Source organism: Triturus cristatus, chromosome 6 (genome assembly GCF_964204655.1).
Source record: "Triturus cristatus chromosome 6, aTriCri1.1, whole genome shotgun sequence".
Lineage (NCBI taxonomy): Eukaryota > Metazoa > Chordata > Amphibia > Caudata > Salamandridae > Triturus > Triturus cristatus.
This window is the reverse complement of record NC_140589.1, coordinates 1126388094-1126408193: the sequence shown is the minus strand read 5'-3', so window position 1 is coordinate 1126408193 and position 20100 is coordinate 1126388094. Positions and strand designations below refer to the sequence as shown.

The following is a 20100-nucleotide window of genomic DNA, read 5'->3' as shown; positions in this document are numbered from 1 at the left end:
TGGGAGGAGATTTAACCTTCTCCAGCAGGCTGGCTAGAGGGTGGTGGCCAAAGATGACCCAGCTTCAAAGGGGCTGCAGGCTCTGATAGGAAAATGTGAGTCACAATGCAGCCTGCCCTTGCCTCTGTGTAGGTAGATAGGTTGGCATCTCTTCCACTGGTGAAAAACGTGTTGCAGAACTGGTTTTTCAGGAGGAGTGGCCAATTATACTAGACACACCTCAGGGGTGGGCCCATGGGTCTGTGGGGTTGTTTAGTGGCAACTACACAGGAAATTATGTAGAAATGGGCAGGGGTGCCAAGTGGGAATTGTAACCCCATTGGCCAGTGAGTCCTCCCCATTCACAAACTCAAAATTGGCATAAAAGTGGCACCCCTGGCTTCCAGAATCAGAACACTGCTGGACTCAGAAAGAACAGAAGAGGAACTGCACCTGCTGAATCTGTGGACCTCAGAAAGAAAGACTGCACCAAGGAAACCTTTACTTGCTGCTCCAGCTGAGCCAAGACAGGCCTTGCTGTCTCGCCCTAAGTGCACCGGGTTAAGACTGACTTGCATACATCTGGGTCTAAACTGGAGTGGCATGTTGAGCAAAAGAACAATAGATTTAACCCAGATCTCTTGACTGGGGATGAATGATTGGTTTGTTCAACATTCCATTCATCATTTGTGTGTCTTTTGCTTTCTCGTCCTAAGTGCACCCCGTATGCCCAGATGTGGACCATGGGCTCACTGTGTCACTGGATTCAAGCTAGCCTGGCTGATGACAGGTGATACCCCAAAACCTGTCCCAGAATGATTGTGCAGGTTCAGGGAGGACCTGGCTTGGCAGTTTGGGCTGGACTGTTCCCATGAGGGGCAGGGGCAAGACTGATTTGCATATGGCTGGGTCTAAACTGGGGTGGCTTGGTGAGCAAAAGAACAATGGATTTAACCTAGATCTCTTGATTGGGGGTGAATACTTGATTTGTTCCACATTTTGTTCATCATTGTGTTTCTTTTGCTTTCTCGCCCTCAGTGCGCTGGGTATGCCCAGACGTGGGTCTTGGGCTCCCAGTGCCACTGGATTGAAGCTAGCCTGGCTGATGATGGGTGATACCGGAAACTGGTCCCAGGATGCTTGTTTCTATTCCAGGGAGGACCTAGCTTGGCAGTTCGGGATGGACTGTTCCCATGAGGAGCTGGGTCAACACTGATTTGCATATGGCTGGGTCTAAACTGGGGTGGCATTGTGAGCAAAAGAACAATGGATTTAATACAGATATCCTGACTGGGGGTGAATATTTGATTTGTTACACATTCCATCCATTATCTATGTGTCTTTTGCTTTCTCACCTAAAATGCGCAGAGTATGCCCAGATGTGGGTACCGGGCTCACTGTGCCAGTAAATTCAAGCTAGCCTTTCTGATGATGGGTGATACCCTGAAACCAGTCCCAGGATGCTTGTTTCTGGTCCAGGGAGGACCTGGCTTTGCAGTTTGGGCTGAACTCTTCTCATAAAAAGCAGGGTCAAGACTGATTTGCATATGGCTGGGTCTAAACTGGGGTGGCATGGTGAGCAAACGAACAATGGATGTAACTCAGATCTCTTGACTGGGGGTGAATGTTTGATTGGTTCCACATTCTGTCCATCATTTGTGTGTCTTTTGCTTTCTTGAGGCAAGACAGGGCTTCATCTGATTTTTGTAATTTTATTGTCTATGCGAAGACAAGCATATTCTCTATTTTTATTAATCGGAGTGTTAGTTTTACTTTTGGTACATGTAAATGCTTCACACTTGTTTCCTTCAAGTTAAGCCTGACTGCTGTGAACCACAGCTTCCCAGGACTGAGCTAAGGTTTGATTTAAAGAAACATAATGGACCTGATACAGATTAGTGACAATATTACTTAGTGAGACGTACAAGCACCCCAACTAATAATCCACTTATTTAACAGGATCCCAAATAATAATCCAAGTTCTTACATTGGTGCTCGCCAATGGGAACCAGGGCTTGTGTTTTGCAGTACCACACCAGTAATTCACATTGAAATTTTAAAAAATCCCTTTCAAATTAACAGCAAAACATGACTTTTGGGATTTTTATATGGTTTGTGATCTTAATTGGGTCTTTTTAAAAAAAATTCTCACATTCATTCTTGCCCTTAATTTTTGTCCCATATGTTTTTGGGAACATAGAGGCACATCTGGCTATCCTGGAGAGCCTTAGCTTTGCAGAGCTGAGGAGTATGTGCTAGCAAAGGGGACTACAGCTGAAACAGCATTCCAAGAAGGAGGATTATTACATTGCCCTCAGAGCCTGGAAGGAAGTCCGCCAGCTGCACTGCACCTCAGAAGAGAAGATGGATGAGGTTGAGGAGGGAAATGTAGAAGATGGTGAGGAAGCTCCAATGCCAGTAGAGTGTTGTACCCAAGGATCAGCATCACCTGACTTGTCAAAAGCAGGGAGCGATGTGTGCTCCCATTCCTAAGAAATTGGGTATTATTTGAAGGGGGTAAGTACCCACCACAAATAATAATCCCAATACTTGTCAGGAGGAACGGTTTAAGGCACTGAATTAACTTGAGCTCAACCCCCAGGTAGCTATGGCACAGAGCAGACAGGCTTAACTTTGTGGCAATGTGAAAGGTATTTATGCAGTACCAAAAGAGTAATAAAGTTGAAATGGGAATGGATAAAGAATTGAAAACCATATTAGAAAGCTAGATACAATTTTAATAATTAAAATAGGACACGAAAATGACAAAAACCCAATAAGGGAAATTAGAGATACGAATTTTTAAAGTTTTAAATAGGAATAGCGCCAAGAATCACATGATGCCAATAATGGTCAATGGTTGTGATAGAACAGGACCTTAGCGATAGAGCGCAGGTCAGATACACTAGCCAGGTTCGTCCGGGTCAAAGATTTTACCTTTTGGCTTTAGTCCTTTAAGGCCCACTCCACCACCGGAGTATACTTCTACAGCCCTCCAAGACCTATGAGGAGACACCTAGAGACCTACACTGTGGCAGGCACAGGCCAACAGAAGGGTCCAACCCAGGTCAATTTGCCACTAATCAGCTGGACAGTTGCAGGAAAAGTCCTCTTGTACATTGTTGTTTCCCAGTAGTTTTATTTGGAAGTCAGCCTTATGACCCTTGGAGTCCACTTCTTTGTCGTGGGTACGAGGGGTAGAGCAGGTCCAGTCTTCTAGGCTCTTCTCAGATCTCGGTTAGTAGGTTTAGTCCTCTTCTGATCTCTTGCAGCTCCAAAAGTGTTCTGAAATGTGTGCCAGAAAATGCCACATTTATGCCTGGCACAACCTAGTGAGTGGGAATGACCCCTGTGGGACACCCTAAGCAATGGGGTAAACGTTTCTGCCCCAGTTTGGAGATTTTCAAGATGACCAAAGCCTTTGGTCACACTAAACTTGGGCTCTGAGAGCTGGGTATGTGTATGTGGAATGTACTATGTTAGTTAGTGCTCTCCCATTTCTAATACCAAACACCAGTTTCAGGCTGTCTTTCCACCCCCAACAAACAGAGAGAGAAGTTTGGTAGAACAAAGCTGAGGTTTCAGCAACCAGACAGCGGATACTTATACATTGTTTTGGCATTATGTTTCCCTCATTTGAAGTACACTCAAAATGTTATATGTGAACTCTGTATACCTGTCAAACTGGTTTTGACACTCCAGCGGGATCTGACACTGTGATGTCAACAAGAGGCCCAATGTGATATAAGTCTGTCTGGTTGGTGGTAAAAAGAATGGTACTGGCCTGGATGTTAGTTACTTTTGCTTGTGGCAGGGTAGGCCTCTTTGAAGTTGATCAAGTCCTTGGGCTCAGACCACAGCGCATCCTGTCAAGGAGTTCCTGTCCTAGTAGCAGGTTTACACCTCATTCTCATCTATTAAAATGCTATTTACTGGCTGGCCGAAGTGGGAGAACAACATGCAGATTTAGCTTCCAGGCCTATGTTTACATTGTCACTGTAGTGGATGGCACCACGGGTGCTGCAGTCAATTTCTGACATTTAACTTACCGTCCCACATACTAGGGACATATAGGTAAGTTAATTATGCCAATCAGAAGTGTACCTAATTTACTATGGAAAGAATGAGCACAAGCACTTTGTCCCTTGTTAGTAGTGGTAAAGTGCACAGAGTTATATAGCCAGTGAAAATAGGGTTCAGCAGAAAGGCAGAAAAAATTGGGGGTGACCCTGCCGAAAGGGTAAATTACAACACCATGGTTTGTATACATCAGAGCTGGAGGACATAGAGGGTATTAAAGTTGCAACTGGCCTCTACGGGCCTGGTGTAAAAGAATTTGACCTTGGCACTGGAGAAGAAAAAGGTTATGCTGGCACATGAGAGGAACCAACGAGAATTGGACTTTTAGTCCAAAAGGGCCTTGGAGTCTAGTGATGATGGTGGCAGTGAAAATGAAGTGCACAGGAGAGGAAAAAGAGTCTATATCCCCAAAGACTTGGTACCTAGCTATGGGATGGGGAATTACATTTATAAGTGGTTAGCAGCATATGAGGTGGCCCTGTGTTTGCCTAGAGTTCTAGATGAAAACTGGGGTCTAATCTGTGCCTAGTCTATATGTCCATTTAGGGGAAGGATACTCTATCGGCTCATTGGCCCTAGAAGTAGCTGACCAGATGAAGTATGCCCCCATGAAGTAAGCCCTTATCACTAAGATTTGTCTGACCCCTGAGAACTATCTCCTGAAGTTGACTGTTGGACTTGGCCCTTTTTGCAGGGTCATCCCTGAACTTTTTGCCTTCCCCCTGTATTGTGTCTGACCTGTTGTTGGCTGTTTTATGACTCTGGGCACTTTACCACTGCTGATCAGTGCTAAAGTGCATATGCTCTCTAGTGTAAATTCATGTATTGATTAGTGACTCCATGATTGGATTATTTGATTTACTTATCAGACCCTAGTACAGAGCATCATGGGTGCCCAGGGCTTGTAAATCACATGCTGCTAGTGGGCTTGCAGCATTGGTTGTGTCACCCACCAAAGCAGCCTGTAAAGTATGTCTCAGGCCTGCCATTGAAGAGCCCATGTGCAGTCTGGTACTGCCATGTTGACTGGTCAAGTGCACCCACTTGCCAGTCCCTAAACCTTCCCTTCTCTTCATATCAGACACCCCTAAGGTAGGCCCAAGGGCAGGGTGTATTGTAAGTAAACGTTAGGACATGCCCTCGTGTGTGTGGCATGTCCTAATAGTGAATTACAGCCATTTTTGTTTTCACTATTGCAAGGCTACCTGTTCCCCATAGGCCAGAATGGGCAGTTTGATTATAACACCTTATAATCCTAACTGACTCAGGGAACATGGTAGAAATTCGAGTTTAGTATGCCTGAACTCAGAATGATAAAATACATCTTTTAGTGAGTTGGTTTTAACATTCTGTGTTTGAAAATACCACTTTTAGAAAGTAGGTATTTTCTTTCCTAACTATCCAAGCCTGCCTCTCCTAGGTTGTGTATTCCTTGTCTGGAGTTTGAGTGACAGGGGCTGGGGGATTCCAGGAGACAGGGTGAGTCAGCACAAGGCTGAATAGAGAGATCTGCATGTAGGATGGTGGGAGGAGTTGCACCTGGGACCTGAATAGGGCTGTGCCTGCCTTCCACAATGCTGGCTCCACCTCCTGTGGTGCGTCTGATGGCCCTGGCCCACACTGTCAAAGGAAAGAAGGAGTCCTGTAAACAAGTGCTCCAAGACTGACCAGAACTGGTCTGCACTAGGCCCAGGCCTCTGCCTTCAGAGAACAAAGAGAATATGAGTATAAATACTGGGGCCCAGACCCCAAGACTTTAGATTACTTCTGGGAAACAAGAAGAACCTTTGCTGAGAGGAACTGGAGAGAGAGACTGCAGGAGAAGACTATCCCTATGCTGTGTGCTGTTTGAGGATTGGCCTGCAGTGGTTACCTGATTACCAAAGAAAGGAGAAAGGACTTTGTGCTACTTTCATCAACTTGTAAGAGGATCTCCAAGGGCTTGAACTAGAGCTTGCCTCCTGCCTGAAGTCTCAGGGATACAAGACTTCACCAACCAGCTCCCCTGAGCTCCCTTGCTGGGAATCTGAAGTGCCTGCTGTTGAGCTGGGCCTTCTGAGAGACTGCGTGTCGCTAGGAGCTGGAAGCGCGACTCAAGACGAAGAAGCGTGTCGCCGCCACAGCAGTTGTCGTCACATCGCCGAGAAAGCGTGCCGCCACTGCCGCTGTCGCCATCGCATCGCCGAAGCGCCCCGCATCACTGGAGAAGAGTGTCGCCGGTGCAGCAGACGCCATCGCATCACCAGAGAAGCGCGTCACAGGGCCTGTCGCGGCTCAAGAAGATTCACAGAGTCGCTGTACGGCCGTCGGGCGTGCACGCATCACCCCTTCATTGTCGCAACCTCAAGAAGAGGCCATTTTTGTTCATTGCAACGGGTCGTCATCGTATAGCGGCATTGCTAGTCGCATCGCCACAGAAGCGCAGTAAGAAACCGATGCATCACCTCCCCACGCGGTGACGAACCGACGCATCACCTCCTCTCCGGTACGGAACCGACGCATCACCGTCCCCTACGCAGCAGTAGGGAACCGACATCACCTCCCCCGAAACAAGGAACCGACGCATCACCGTTCTTACGTGTAATGAACCAACGCATCACCTTCCCTGCAACTCTTTTGTTTGTATCGTGTTACGCATCCAAAGGTACATTGAACGCTAAGTGTCGCATTTACCATCTAAAGAGAACTAAGCTATTTCTACCATTTTTAAAGTACAGTATTGTGGATTTTTGTCGTTTGTGGTCTTGTGTTAAGTCTATATAAAGATACTTATTTTTATAATACAACCTGTGTGGTGCAAATCTGTAGTGTTGTCACTGTATTACTGTATGTGTTCACAAATGCTTTACACACTGCCTATGAGATAAGCCTGTCTGCTCGTGCCAAGCTACCAAGGGGTTGAGCAGGGGTTATTTTAGGAGTGTACCCCCTTACCCTGACTAGACGCAATGGCCCCTATTTGGTCAACGGTACCTACCTCTGCCAACTAGAGACCCCCAAATCTAACATTGATGGAAGCGGTGGGATTCTGGACTTGCATTTGTGACTCATATACAGTGATTGGTGGACACTACTAGTGAGTGCAGACCAAACGCAACCACATACATTTTGGTGAATTTTTCCTGGGATTTCCAATTTTTGCCAAGAACTGCCAAATTTAATCACCATAAGTAAAGCAGCATCCATCGCATCTGTGGATTATGATTTTGAAGAGGAGAAACTAGAAAGCTACAATGTGAAACAGCTAAAGCACTTCTGCAGGAGATTTAAAGTTGCTATGACCGGTCTCTCCAAAAAGGATGAGTTCCAGAAGGCGCTGAGGGCCTGGGTGCAAGCAAGGAGCACCCCTGAGCATGAGGAGGGGGCTGAAGATGCAGTTGAGCAGCTGGAAGGACCATTGGGTCAGGGGGGAGCAGAGCACCTTCCTCGACAGGTAGCAGTGTTTCTGCCAAGGGCCTGTCCCCAGAGGAGCTGGAGGACAGGGAGAAGAGTAGGATGCATGAGATGGAGAAGACCAAGCTCAAGTTGAGTGGGCAGTTAGAGAATAAAAAACTGGCCCTAGAGGAAAAGAGGATGAAACTGGAACATGAGTTGAGAACGAGGGAGCTTGATTTAGAGCTCGAGAGGCTTGAGGCCATGAGTGTCTCAGCCCAGCAACAAGAAATGTGTGTAGCTCAGAGAGTGAGCTTTGCTGAGTTGGAGGTGGAATCCAGCTCAGAAGGCGGCAGCAATATTGAGTTATCTAGTACTGAGGGAGTAGTACACACACCCAGAGATGTGGCGTCTGACTTGGAGGGGGTTGATTTATGCCAGGAGATTCAAGGAAGTGAGGTAGCTCCAGTGGTGCACAGTGTCCCTGAGATAGATTGGGGAACTGGCCTAGGGGTTCATGGTCCTAGTGGGGGGAGAGACCCTCTACTGACTCTTGATGAGAGGTGCAGGGAGAGGGGTTCCTCCAAGGTTGAAGTCCTGGTGTATCAGTGTGAAGACAGCCCAGAAGAGTGTGGGTTGTGTGACAGAGACAGTCAGATACTGTCTTGCCAATCTCAGGAGAGTGGTATGGAGTACGTGTGCGAGGCACTGGATGGTGAGGTGAAGGATAGTTTGGTTAAGCCCTGTGAGGGGCTGTGTGATCCAATTGTGGGAGAGCATATTGTAAGTCCCTGTTTTCCAGAGCTATGCCAACACCTGTTGGAAAGTGAGTTCTCTGACCCCAGAGAGCTCACCAAGGAGACAGACCTCTGGCTGCGTGTTAGAGGATGTAATGTAACTAGAATTTATAAAGCGCTCTATCACCCCACGGGTATCTTGGCGCTGAAGACAGAGGTTCCTCTACACAGACATAGTTTATCCACCGCAGGCGTTGCAAGCACTACACCCTAGGGAAGAGGTGAGTTTTAAGTTTTTTCCTAAACTGAAGGAACTCCTCTATTTGTCTGATATTAGGTGGAAGATTGTTCCACAGCTGTGCAGCTGTGCAGCTGCACAGCTGAACGCTCTCCCTCCATATCTGGAAGTTCTTGCCCTGGTGGTGCGGACCAGGTGAGCAGTAGAAGATCGCAGAGTTCCTGAAGGGGAGTGCCAAACATTTTTTTTCTGCAGTTGCAGAGGTCTAAGTCCATGAAGGGCCTTAAACACAATACATAATGCTTTGAACTGGATTCTCTGGGCTAGAGGGAGCCAGTGGAGATCGGTAAGAGCCGCGGATGCACAGTCATCCCGCCTCCTCTTTAAAGCTAACTTTGCGGCTAATATTTGTATTCTTTGTAGTTTCTTAATGAGGAAATTGGGTGCATCGAGAAGCAGGGCGTTCAATAGTCTAGCCGGCTCAGGATAACGCTGACAAAGGTAACATGGGAAGAATTTTCCGCAAGGCTTTGATGAGGGAAAAGCAGACTCCAACTGTTTTATTTACATGTTTCTCCATACTCAACTTGTTGTCGAGAACTACCCCCAGATTGCGCACAGCAGCCGCTGGTGTGGGAGGTGTGTCTGCCTGGATGGGACAGAATTTATCTGGAAGTGGGCGAGGGATTTTTTTCACTGTGCAGTGCAGTATTTCCGTTTTCCCACCGTTCAATTGCAGGGAATTATCCATGAGCCAACTAGCTGTCTTCTGCATGCATTCGTGGAAGTCACTGAGTAACGTAGACTCACTGCCTTCCAGAGACAGGATGAGCTTCGTGTCGTCTTCATAATTCACCAGCTTAATATTATAGGATTTAATTATGGGAATCAGTGGTCGTAGATAAATATCAAAAAGGATTGGGCTAATGGATGACCCTTGGGGGACCCCCCTTGGGGGACCCCATGCTGAACCTTTCTAAATCTAGGAAGAAAGGGGGGAGGGACACAGCTTTTTGCCTATTCTCCAGATAGGACTGAAGCCAGTCAAGAGCAAGGCCCACCCGCCCAAGTTCCGTAAGCCTCTTTAGTAAAACTTTGTGGTTGACCGTGTCGAATGCGGCAGACATCTCTAGCAGAATCAACACAGTTGACTGACCTCTGCCCGCATTCTAAGTTCATCCAAGACCACTACTAGTGCTGTCTCTGTCCCATGGCCTGGTCGAAATCCAAATTGCTCACCTTCAAATCTCAGATTAGTTTCCAGAAATGTAGACAAAGTTCTGCTGACCAGGCGTTCGAGAATTTTTACTGGGTATTGGAGGAGGGAAATAGGACGATAATTGTGTGGGCACCGAGGGTCAAGGGAAGGTTTCTTCAGCAGATGTGTCACCAAAGCCTGTTTCCAGCAGGGAGGGACTGTCCCACTGTTCAAGGATTGGCTACAGATCCGATGGAGCTGTGGTACTAGCTGTCTGCCGTACTCTTTCCAAACCTTGTGGGGGAGGGGGTCCATTGGGGAACCAGATTTGGTACTTATAGCAAGTTTGTGGAACTCTTCTTTTGTGGGTATAGCAAACTGGCTTAGAGTTGCAGGTCTATACTTGCGAGCCCCTTCCTCTATCTGACCGGCTAGTGTCTGAACGCAAGTCTCAGATACCGAGTCGCATGAATTTTCCTGACTTACTGACAACCCAGTTATTATTTTAGAAATTTTCTCCTCAAAAAAGATAGCTAAGCTATCGCAAACTTCTTGAGTTGCAATGGTTTTATTTTTCAAGCAGTCATGTTTGGACAGTTCATCGACTATCTTAAAGACCCTGTGGGTTTTGTTAGGATCTGAAGAGGTATCTAGGGGTGATCCTAAAGAAGGTGGCTCACGCTTCCCCCAACCAAGTGAGGTGGGGGAAGAGGTTCAGAGTAGCCCAGCTAGGTCCCAGTGTAGTGGGAGGGGTGTAGGGACTCACGTCCTGTCTCAGTGGAGAAGGAGTGAGTGTGGGGCTGCGTGTCCCAAGGTGCCCGAAACCCAGTCTCAGAGCCTGGGTGGTTCTTTAAGGGTACATCAGGTGGGGAGCCTAGTCTGTCCTGAGGGCCTGCCCGTTGTGGGGGATCCCCCAGTGTCTGGTGAACTGGGAGTGTCTGTAAGCAGGCCTCCATCAGTTCTGGTGTCTGGCAGTGCCACTCCTAAGTGGAGGGTGCAAATGTCCAGATTGAGGGGTGAGAGGGGAAAGAGTCCCCAGTGGAAGAACCAGTGGGTCAGGGTCCAGCCAGAAGGCTGAGTCACCAGTGAATGACCATGGTGACACAACTTCTATCCTGGGGATCTTCACGCACTGTCAGAGGGACAGGGGTCAGGAGATCTGCGCCAGGCAGACTGTCACATGACATATGAGTTGTATGTTACCCTCGGGGGGAAAATGTGCTCCCCATGAAGTCCTGGTGCACCGGGCAAGTGTTCAACCGCAGGGGTTGGTCCCTGGGTTGGGAAACCAGGTTCAGGTGTAGTCTGACCTGGAGGGTGGAACAACTATATAAACAGTGTCCTGACTGGTTTGTCTTCTGGGGGTAGCGCTCCTGATGGGAGGGTGCAGTACTCTGGAAGGGGGTGCAGAGGGAGGGAGTCCTCGCCTCTGACCCCGGATCAACTGGAGGGTTTCGACCCTAGTTTGGAAGACCAGGTTCAGGTTGTCCCCTCTGACCTGGAATCCCAGTTGAAGGATAGAACCCCTGAACTGTTGGGCAAATTGTGCAGGACACCTGCTACAGGCACCCTGACAATTCTGGAAGGGGGTACCACTCCAAGTGGGAGGGTACAGAGCCCCAAGGAAGAGGAGGAGTGGGTGTGGGAAAGCCCACCCCAGTCTCCTGTCCAGCCGCTGGGAACAGGCCCGGGGCTGGTGGGTCAGTGTCAGGATGTCCTACCTGACCTGACAGGAGGGAGAGTGAACAAAGGCTGCCAAGCACCTGGGGCTACTGCCCCCTGCTCTCTAACGCCACAGAGGTTTGAGAGCCGTCTCAAAACCTTGGTCTCATCCCTGACTACGGTCAGTGGCCACTGTGGCTCCCTGTCTGTCTGTTGGGACACACCTGTGAGCAAGCTAAGGTTAGGTGCTGCACAGGTGGTGTCCAAAGGTGAGGACAAGGGTTCCCAATGGATTAGCTTGGTGGGCCCTGAGAGTATGGACAGAGGGATCCAAATTGGTTCAGATAGGCATAGAACTGGAAGATGCCCCTGCTGTTGCGGGCCGGGTCCATGTTCCAACGCCCAAAGCAGGGAAGCCCATCAAGGGAGTGATTGGTCTACGCTGCGTTTTGGCTGGAAGGGGGTTGTGTTGGTCTTGGCCCTTTTTACAGGGTCATCCTTGAACTTTATGCCTTCCTCCTGTATTTTTTCTGACCTGTTGTTGGCTGTTTTATGACTCTGGGCACCCTTAAATATCTCACAGTATCTGCTACACGCAGGAAAACACAAAGCACACAATACTGTAGCACAGAAACAATCGTAAGTAGCACTAATACAAAGTGGGCTCCAGGGGGAGGCCAAACTATACACTAAAAGAGTGGTATAAGAACCACAACTCAAGTCAAGATAGTGTCTAGAGGATGTAGAATCGCTGGGATTCCAAGGAACCACCCAAGGTGAGTAAGTAGGGACCCCACGGAGGACGGGTGCATTGTGAGAACACAATCCGGTGCTACCTATAATTCAATGAGAGAGTCGCGGTTGAAGTTTTAAAGTTTGAGGACCCTTCTCAGTGGAGTACAAGGAAACACTTTGGAACATAGAAGGTTGGAGAGCCACCCCATCCGTGGCTACTGAAGTACCAGAGTTACCTATTCCAGGGAAGCCGGGTGCATAGGGCTGAAGTGGCATCGGAAACCGCTTTCGTTCTCAATTGGAATCTTCAAAGAAAGGCCACTTCTGGAAATAAGAAAAGTGTCCGGTGGAACCCACAGGTGGATTCTTGAAGGAAGGAACCTGAAAGCAGAGGGGACAGAGTCTGGGTCACTCAGGAGTGACCGGGGCCTCGGTAGATGAATGCCCACCGATGTCGGGAACTTCAGGTGTGAAGATGGAGTCCTCGACTCTACAGCTGCATGGACCAGGAGACTTCGAGGATGACCAGGAGCTAGATGCAAGTTGTTCCACGAAGTATGTCGAGTGCTGAGGGGTCGGTGTCTGGCGGGAGCAACAACAAGCCTTGGCAGCAGCAATCCACGGAGAAGGTCGAGAAAGGTCACGGTCTGGCCCAGCAAGGACCATGGGACTTACCACAGCAAGGGGAGTCAGGGCAGTCCTGGAGCAACCAGGGAAGCCCAAGAAAATTAGTGTTGTCCCTCAAATGGACCCACAGGCCAAAGGCACAGGAGTCACAAGGGAACCTTTTAGCAGTTTCACAAAACAACAGCTTGCAGGGCACAGTGCAAGTAGGCCAAAGTCCTTTGTATGAAATGTGCGCAGAGGTTGGGATTATCGATATCCCAATGCGCTTGGTTGGGGGACGCCAACAAGCATATTGTATTGTAATTGCATTTATATAGAGCTTACTACCCCTGACGAGGCTTCAAAGCGCTTTTTCCGCGAGTAGCACACTACTTTGGGACCCATAAAGGATTAGTGTTGAATTAGTATAGTGAAACATGCAAGTAATTTTGAGTGGTGGATATTAGTCAGTTATTTGGAGTGAGAAGGATAGCGGAGGGATAAAAGTGGAAGAAAGGTTTGCATTCATATAGCACCTGTTACCCCTGATGGGTGTTGAAGCACTTTTCTGGCGAGTAGCTCGCTACTCCGGAACCCATTAAGGATTAGTGTTGAAAATCAGTATAGTGAAATATGAAGTAATTTGAGTGGTGGATATATTATTCCGTTATTTGGATAGAGAAGGGTAGGCGGCCGGATAGAAGAGGGAAAGAGGTTTGTATTTATATAGCGCTTGCTACCCCTGATGGGGTTTTGAAGCGCTTTTTTGGCGAGTAGCATGCTACTCTGGAACCCATGCATCTGCAAATGTACGCGGTGCACAGGGGTTTGGTTTATGCCGTCCCCACGAGGTATACTGGCCTCAAACTCAGTGAGAGGGCAGCTCAACCTCAAAGTAGGTAGGAACACACCTCCTGTGTTGCTGGAGCCTTCAGAGTCCTCAGGAGCTCAGGATCAGCAGACCAGCCAGTTGAGTTACGGTGCCTGCGAATGCAGGGGAGGGACTCTTTCACCCCAAGGGAGATACTTCAGTTGTCCTTGATGCTCCACAGGTCATCCACGGAGCCTGTATGGTGCCGGGGCACAGACGATGCTTTGAACGGAGAGGAAGACAAAGTCGGGCCCAGTCGAAGTCCAGCGAAGTCCAGAGTGTCCAGACGGTCGAAGGTCAGTGGTTTCTTGATCAGAATCTTGTCCACGTCGAATCTAGGGTCCTACAGCCAGGTAAGCCCTTTTGTACCCATGGGAGAGGGTTGGAGAGATTCAGGGGACCCTCCCAGGGGAGGGTCAGGACAGGGGGGAGGTTACTCCCATGTCCTTTGTCCAGTTTCGCGCCAGAGCAGGAGCCAACGGCTCCCAGGACTGGTTTGAACTGGACTATGCACAGGAACACAAAATGTGCCCCTCGTGCAGACTTTCAGGCACTTTGAAAGTGAACTCACCCAGCTCCAATACATTAAATCCTGTCCGTGAGGTGGTCACACCTCCCTGTGACAGGATGCCTATTGTGCTGCCTTCCCCTGCTCGAGCTTGGCTCAGCAGCAGCGGGGCAGAAATGTGTCTCTGGTCGGCAGTAACCATTTTGTGCTGTCTGGGTCGAGATGGCTGGTACCGGCAAGACCAGGGACCCCACGAAGCTTGCTTCTGATGGGTGGAATCATACCTCCCACACAGGTTACTGGTGTGGAGAAAGGTGTTTGATACCAAACACGACATGGTTTGTTGCAGTCGTTTTCGAGATAGCATTTTACACAGGCATATAATGCACCTCTACCTATATGTCTGGCTGCGTCACCGACAACCTGGGAGAATGGTCTCCGAAGGCTGCAGGGGTGCTCCACTCATGCAGGGGCACCCTCTCAGGTAAATCCTGCACCCTGCCTTCAGAAATGTCAAGACCTGTTGTAGGGGTGACTTATAATTCCCTCTATGGCTTCATTAAAAAAAGAACTGAAAGCCCTATGGTTGAATGCCCTTATTTGATGGCACCTACCGTCAGGAGGGGGTCCTTTGCTTTTGACTATGTCTATGAAGTTGGTCTGTGCTTTACCACGCTATTTGTCTGTTGAACTTACATGCCATAATATTTCCTCTTGCCTGGGCATATTTTAATGCTCCATTACTTGCTTATCATTGTTATGGTTTTTTACTTGCAACGCTGTTTATACTTCTGTAAAGCGCTCTGATACCCATTCGGGTTATGTCCGCACTATATAAAACGTTTAATAAATAAATAAATTAATAAATAGGTTATAAGTGTAGTGACATATAGATATAGTAAACCGATATCTAAAGTAAGTGGTGTATGCACCATCTTACACAGGCTGCAATGGCAGGCCTGTAGTTCCGTTTTGCATGGCCTCTCATGGGTGGCATAATACATGCTTCAGCCCATGGGAGGCCTCTGGGGTACCTATGCCCTGGGTACATATGTACCATATACTAGGGACTGACAAGGGTACCCCAGTATCCAATCTGGAGTGTACCTACGTACATGACATAACTTTATAGGGAGAAAACAGATAGACTGGGGTCTGGATTAGCAGGATCCCAGTCAGACTAGTCAGAAATAGTGTAACATCAAGCAAAAAGTGGGCGTAACCATAAGAAGCAGATCCTACTTTCCTACACCAAACATGGGTGTTTTTCGTGGATTCTCCTAGTAAGGCTCTAGATGGTTGGGTGAAAGGCAACAAAGTAAATGATTATGATGAGTTGTACATTATGATGATGAAAAAGCACATTTTAAGTAATTGTTTTATAGAGTTGCATCTGATAGATGCCAAGATCGCTGTGATCAGAGAGCGTGGGAAATAAACCGACCTCTGGATCAGCACCAGCATGTCTAAGAAGGTCCCCAGGTAGAACCACAGGAAGGGTTGGTTCAGGTTTCCCTCAGCAGAGGGAAGGGAAAGACCAAGATAATACATAGAAGTCCCCAAAAGTGACCTGAAAGAGTTTTGAGGGGAAAGATCCCCATTCCTTTTGGAGTGCAGGAGGGAAGGTTTTGATGGGTAGACCCCCGACAGCACTCTTTCAACACCTTTGGGTTATGACTGTCCTCAGTCATAGCGTAAGAAGAGGGATCAGTATGTCCCGGAAACCCACCCACAGTTGGGACCTCCACAGGGGTGGCCAGTGTAGCCCTGGGGGAGGTTATTCCCAGCAGTGAAGGGTGGGGCATGCCCTACTATTCCTTACTTGGAAGGTAGACCCAGAAGGTAAGCTGGTGATCACTGAGGGTAGTAGACATTACTTCCAGTAAGTCAGAATGATTGGAGCACCTATTACTACTGTGATTGCTACCTGTGCCAGCCAGACCATGGCGGAAGGAAGGCTGGTTTTCAGAGAACAGTATCTGTCCAGACAGGTCTGTAGAGTAGCACAGGCACTTGGGCAGGACCTTTTCCATGCTATGGCCCTGGCATTCCTAGAATGGAAGGAGGTACTGACCCAGAGGATGGTTATTGTCAGTACTCAGAAGCTCATTGATTGCATCCTTAGCAGTGAGCTACCACTGTTGAGAAAAGAAGTGGGAGGGGCGGTCATCCAGTGTGCCTCAAAAACACACATTTCTAGGGTTACTGTCCTGAAATGGAAGGGGTGGTGACCCAGACGAAGAATAAGGGAAGGGAGGTGGATGCCATCCACAGTCGGGGTACTGTTCAGTCAGGGGTTACCTGCCCTTAGAGGAAGGCACCCACCCACTGACCCAGGTGAGGCCACTTTTGGACTGGTTTGGGTATTTGTGCTCCCACAGAGACAGAGGGCAGGATTCTTGTGCCCATCAGTCCCCTGCAGGACACAGACAGAGGATGCTACCCTTACCCCTAGAAGACCCGGACTATAAGGCACATGTTCAGTCTCAAGGTGCCACCCCTGAGATGGCAGAGTGGAAGGAGGGTGTCTTCCACCAGAGTATTCAGGCCCCTAATCTCAAAAACATAGGAAGCCGGAGAGATCTCAGGTGCAAAATGTGTTCTACTTGCCAGCCCCGGGGCTGGAAGTAAGGCATACCCAAGGCCAGAGATGGGAGCTTCTGTCCGGCAGGGATGGCCAGAGGCCTGGTTCCTGACACTGACATCTGTCAGTGGCCTCTGTTGGTTGTTATCTTTTGGGCAGAGCTTGCCCTGGCTTAGGGGCCAAAGGTTGACCTAGAGGGCATATGGGCCACATCACCTTGTTGGCCATAGGGGTACTTTCCACCTCCCAGGATGCACCTGTGAGCAAGCTTGTGTTAGTCCCCTCACTGATGGGGTCTGCAGAAGGCTAAGGAAGATGTTGACAGAGTGGTATAGGTAAGTTCAGTTGGGCCCAGACAGACAAGGGTCACTACAGAGATGGCCACTTGTCCAAGTTCTATTGCTTGAGCAGGAAAGCTTATCAAGGGATTGATTAGTCTACCCTAGTGCTTGCCGAGGGGAGGCCTGTGTGGGAAATCTGCCTTTTTTGCATGGGAAACCCATATTTTCCACCTTTTTCTGGACCCTACATTTTTGCTGGCACTAGAACTTTGTGCACTTTAACCCTGCTAACAAGAGTTAAAGTGACTGTACTCCCCCTTCAAACATGGTCAAATTGGCATATTCCTAATCGGTATATTTAACTTACCTATACATGGTTTGTGATTGTAACAATGATTCCCATAATTTTGCTGGTCAGAAAGTTCCTGCTCTCCTCTTTGCAGACGACACTTTAGGAATTCAAAAAAACTCCCATGGGCCTACAATCTGTGTTAAACAGATTTTCAGTCTTCTGGAAAGTATGGACTAGAAATAAATGCAAATATAACTAAATGTATGGCCTTCGCCAACACAGGTCCTTTATGGGGAAGGGTAAACTGGTAGATAACGAGCTGGAGCAAGTTGAGAATTTTGACTGCTTGAGGGTGCGGATAGCAAATACCCTGTCATGCCACCCCTCCCCCTTTTATTAAAACCCAAATGACATTGCAGCACATAGATTCAGCGGTCTTAAAAACATAGCTCCTCCACCTTTCACCAGATATCTCCAATGCTGGAAATATTCTGCACAAGAGATTAAGGTGCTTCATTTTTGTGGTGCTGAAATTTAGGGCGCAGATAATACCTTAAATCTGATAAAAAAGAAAAAAAAGGTTCATGAGATCAGTCCTCAACCTGCCACAAAGTGCCTGCTAACACCTCTGTGCGTGGATGTGGGATTTAAGAATATAGTCAATGTTGTAAATCTCAAACCTTTAATTTACTGGGTAAGACTCTGGCGTAATAGATCACTTTTACCATACATGGATACATTTGCTGAGTTGAAAGGAATGGATATGTCATGTAAATTACCATGGTTTTACCAAGTTTGGTGTTGGTTGTATACGCTGGATTTGGATATAGCATGGGATAACCTTGAGCTGATCACCAAGGGGATGGATCAATTGAAGTCAAGATATTGGCTTTAAGTCAATGAAAGGTGTCTAGTAACGTGATTAGCAGGAAGCTTGACTAGGAAGCATTAGCAGCCCTCGAGAGGCAGCACCTGCAGCCCATGCTGCACTTCTTCCATGCAAAATCGTACCCAGTTCTAGTCTGAGGATGTTTTTGGGAAGAGTGGCAAAAGGACAAAAATATTGTTCCTTTCTGCAAGTCTCTACACATATCCAGCTTCTGCTTTTCACATACTTGTGTCAAATGACACCTTTTGCAGGTTTTCCAAGGAGTGGTAATGTTAGCCCATTAGCAGAGAGGTCATACCATTTGCACTGGAAAGGCCATCTCTGCACTCTCACTCCCTGGGCTGTTTAATCCGTGTTTATCCACAAGACAGAAAGCAGAATGCCAGAAACAAAATAGTATTTTGCATTTCACAACGCTGTGCTTTGGTGCTAGGACAAGTGGCACCATCATCTGTTTGTTTTCAACTAATTGAATGTTTCATTGTGGGGCTTGTAGTTTTGCTTTTAACAGTTTCCTTATGGACTCAATGTGCTGTTGGCTGCAATGCCAGAATTGGCCACTTGTCAGGTATGTTTTTAAATTTTACAAAGTTGAGTAAAACATTTTTTTTAAACTGCCTGTTACACGTGTAAATACAAAAGTAAAATCACATATTTTGTGAGGGTTCACTCTCTCACTCACATTTTCAATGCTTGTTTTAATGCACAATGGGAATAATTGTTTCATATATGTAGTAGGAAGTTTTATACTGAGCTTCACAACACAATAAAGGTACAACATGTATAGCAGCACAACCTTCCATAACGCAAGTAACTAGTTAAGGACATGTGTCACCAGAAGAAGGAACAGAACATGATTCTCTCATGCATACAGGAAAGGTACAATACATGTAGCTAACACACCAAAAAAGGAATGAGAGGAGTTAAATACTGTTGTGTAATTTCAATTAACCTATCAGAAGTACAAAACTCTTGGTAGAAACAGCCAACCCGCATATGGAATTAACAAACATTAATTTGCTCTTATAGGATGATGAACCCTCACCTACCTAGTCTGTTAGCATGTGCAGCATGTGTCACATGGTGAGTCACTGTAATCATAGCCTCCACTATGAAACAAGCAATGCCCATGCTGCCAAGCCACACTTGCAGCTGACTGGGTGTGGGACGTAGGAGTGAATAGGCCTTAAGACTGTGAGCTACGCGCCCAACACCAAAGCAACTCCTGCTTCACTTCAAGCGCCAATAGGGCAGCGGTGGCAAGATGGTGACGGCTGGGTCCCATAATCCTGACAAGCCTGTCTTTGTTACATCCGGACTGCGAAAGCAGCACTGTGGGGGCTGAGGACAACAGCTCTTAGCTCATCCTAGCCGCCCCTTTTTGTGTTATAACAGAGGTACAACATTTAACATAAAAAAGTCAAGTACTCGGGTGCGGCTGCAATTCGAGGGTCGCCAGCCTGCGAAGCTGTCTCAGCCCGAGCTGACACACACGACGGTGGGGGGGGGGGGGGGGGTGGGGGGTGGGTAGTGAGCCCAACGGGTGTTGTGCGCCTTCTTCGCTGCGTATACTTTATTAGAATTAGTGAACTGCAACCTTGCAGCTGTGGCAGTTTTATTAACGATTGAAGAGACACGTCGGTTGTCTTGTTTCTCCTATATAAGATTTATATTTAGATATGGAGCAACATTATTGCCTTTTACACCACTCACAAGAGCGATTGTTGTACAGTGTGTATGCTGAGCTGAATTATTTGAAGGTTCTCTTCGATGTGGTGATCGTGGAAACGGACGCACAGGGAAGAAATATAGTCGCCTTGGATCACGCTCTTTGGGTAGCCATGGAAGTCAGGACTGAAACCAGGTTTCCTGCATAGATTGTGCAGTTCTGATCCTGAATGAGTATCACTTTCTGTTTCCCTTCTGCCCTTAAATCAATGTTATTAGTGACCAAAGAAGAAAATTTGTTGTCTTGTGCCACCTATACAAGGCCTTTACTGTTGTTATAGATCAAGAAACATTATTGTTAATTAAAGAATATATGAGAGATTTGTCTACAGTGCGCATC

General features: G+C 47.6%; 1 long non-coding RNA gene across 1 annotated transcript in view; it reads right to left on the bottom strand.

Moving 5' to 3' along the window:
- Positions 1 to 20100, bottom strand: part of LOC146821067 (uncharacterized) — a 344858-nt gene that overhangs the window by 25275 nt on the left and 299483 nt on the right. The window lies entirely within an intron of this gene.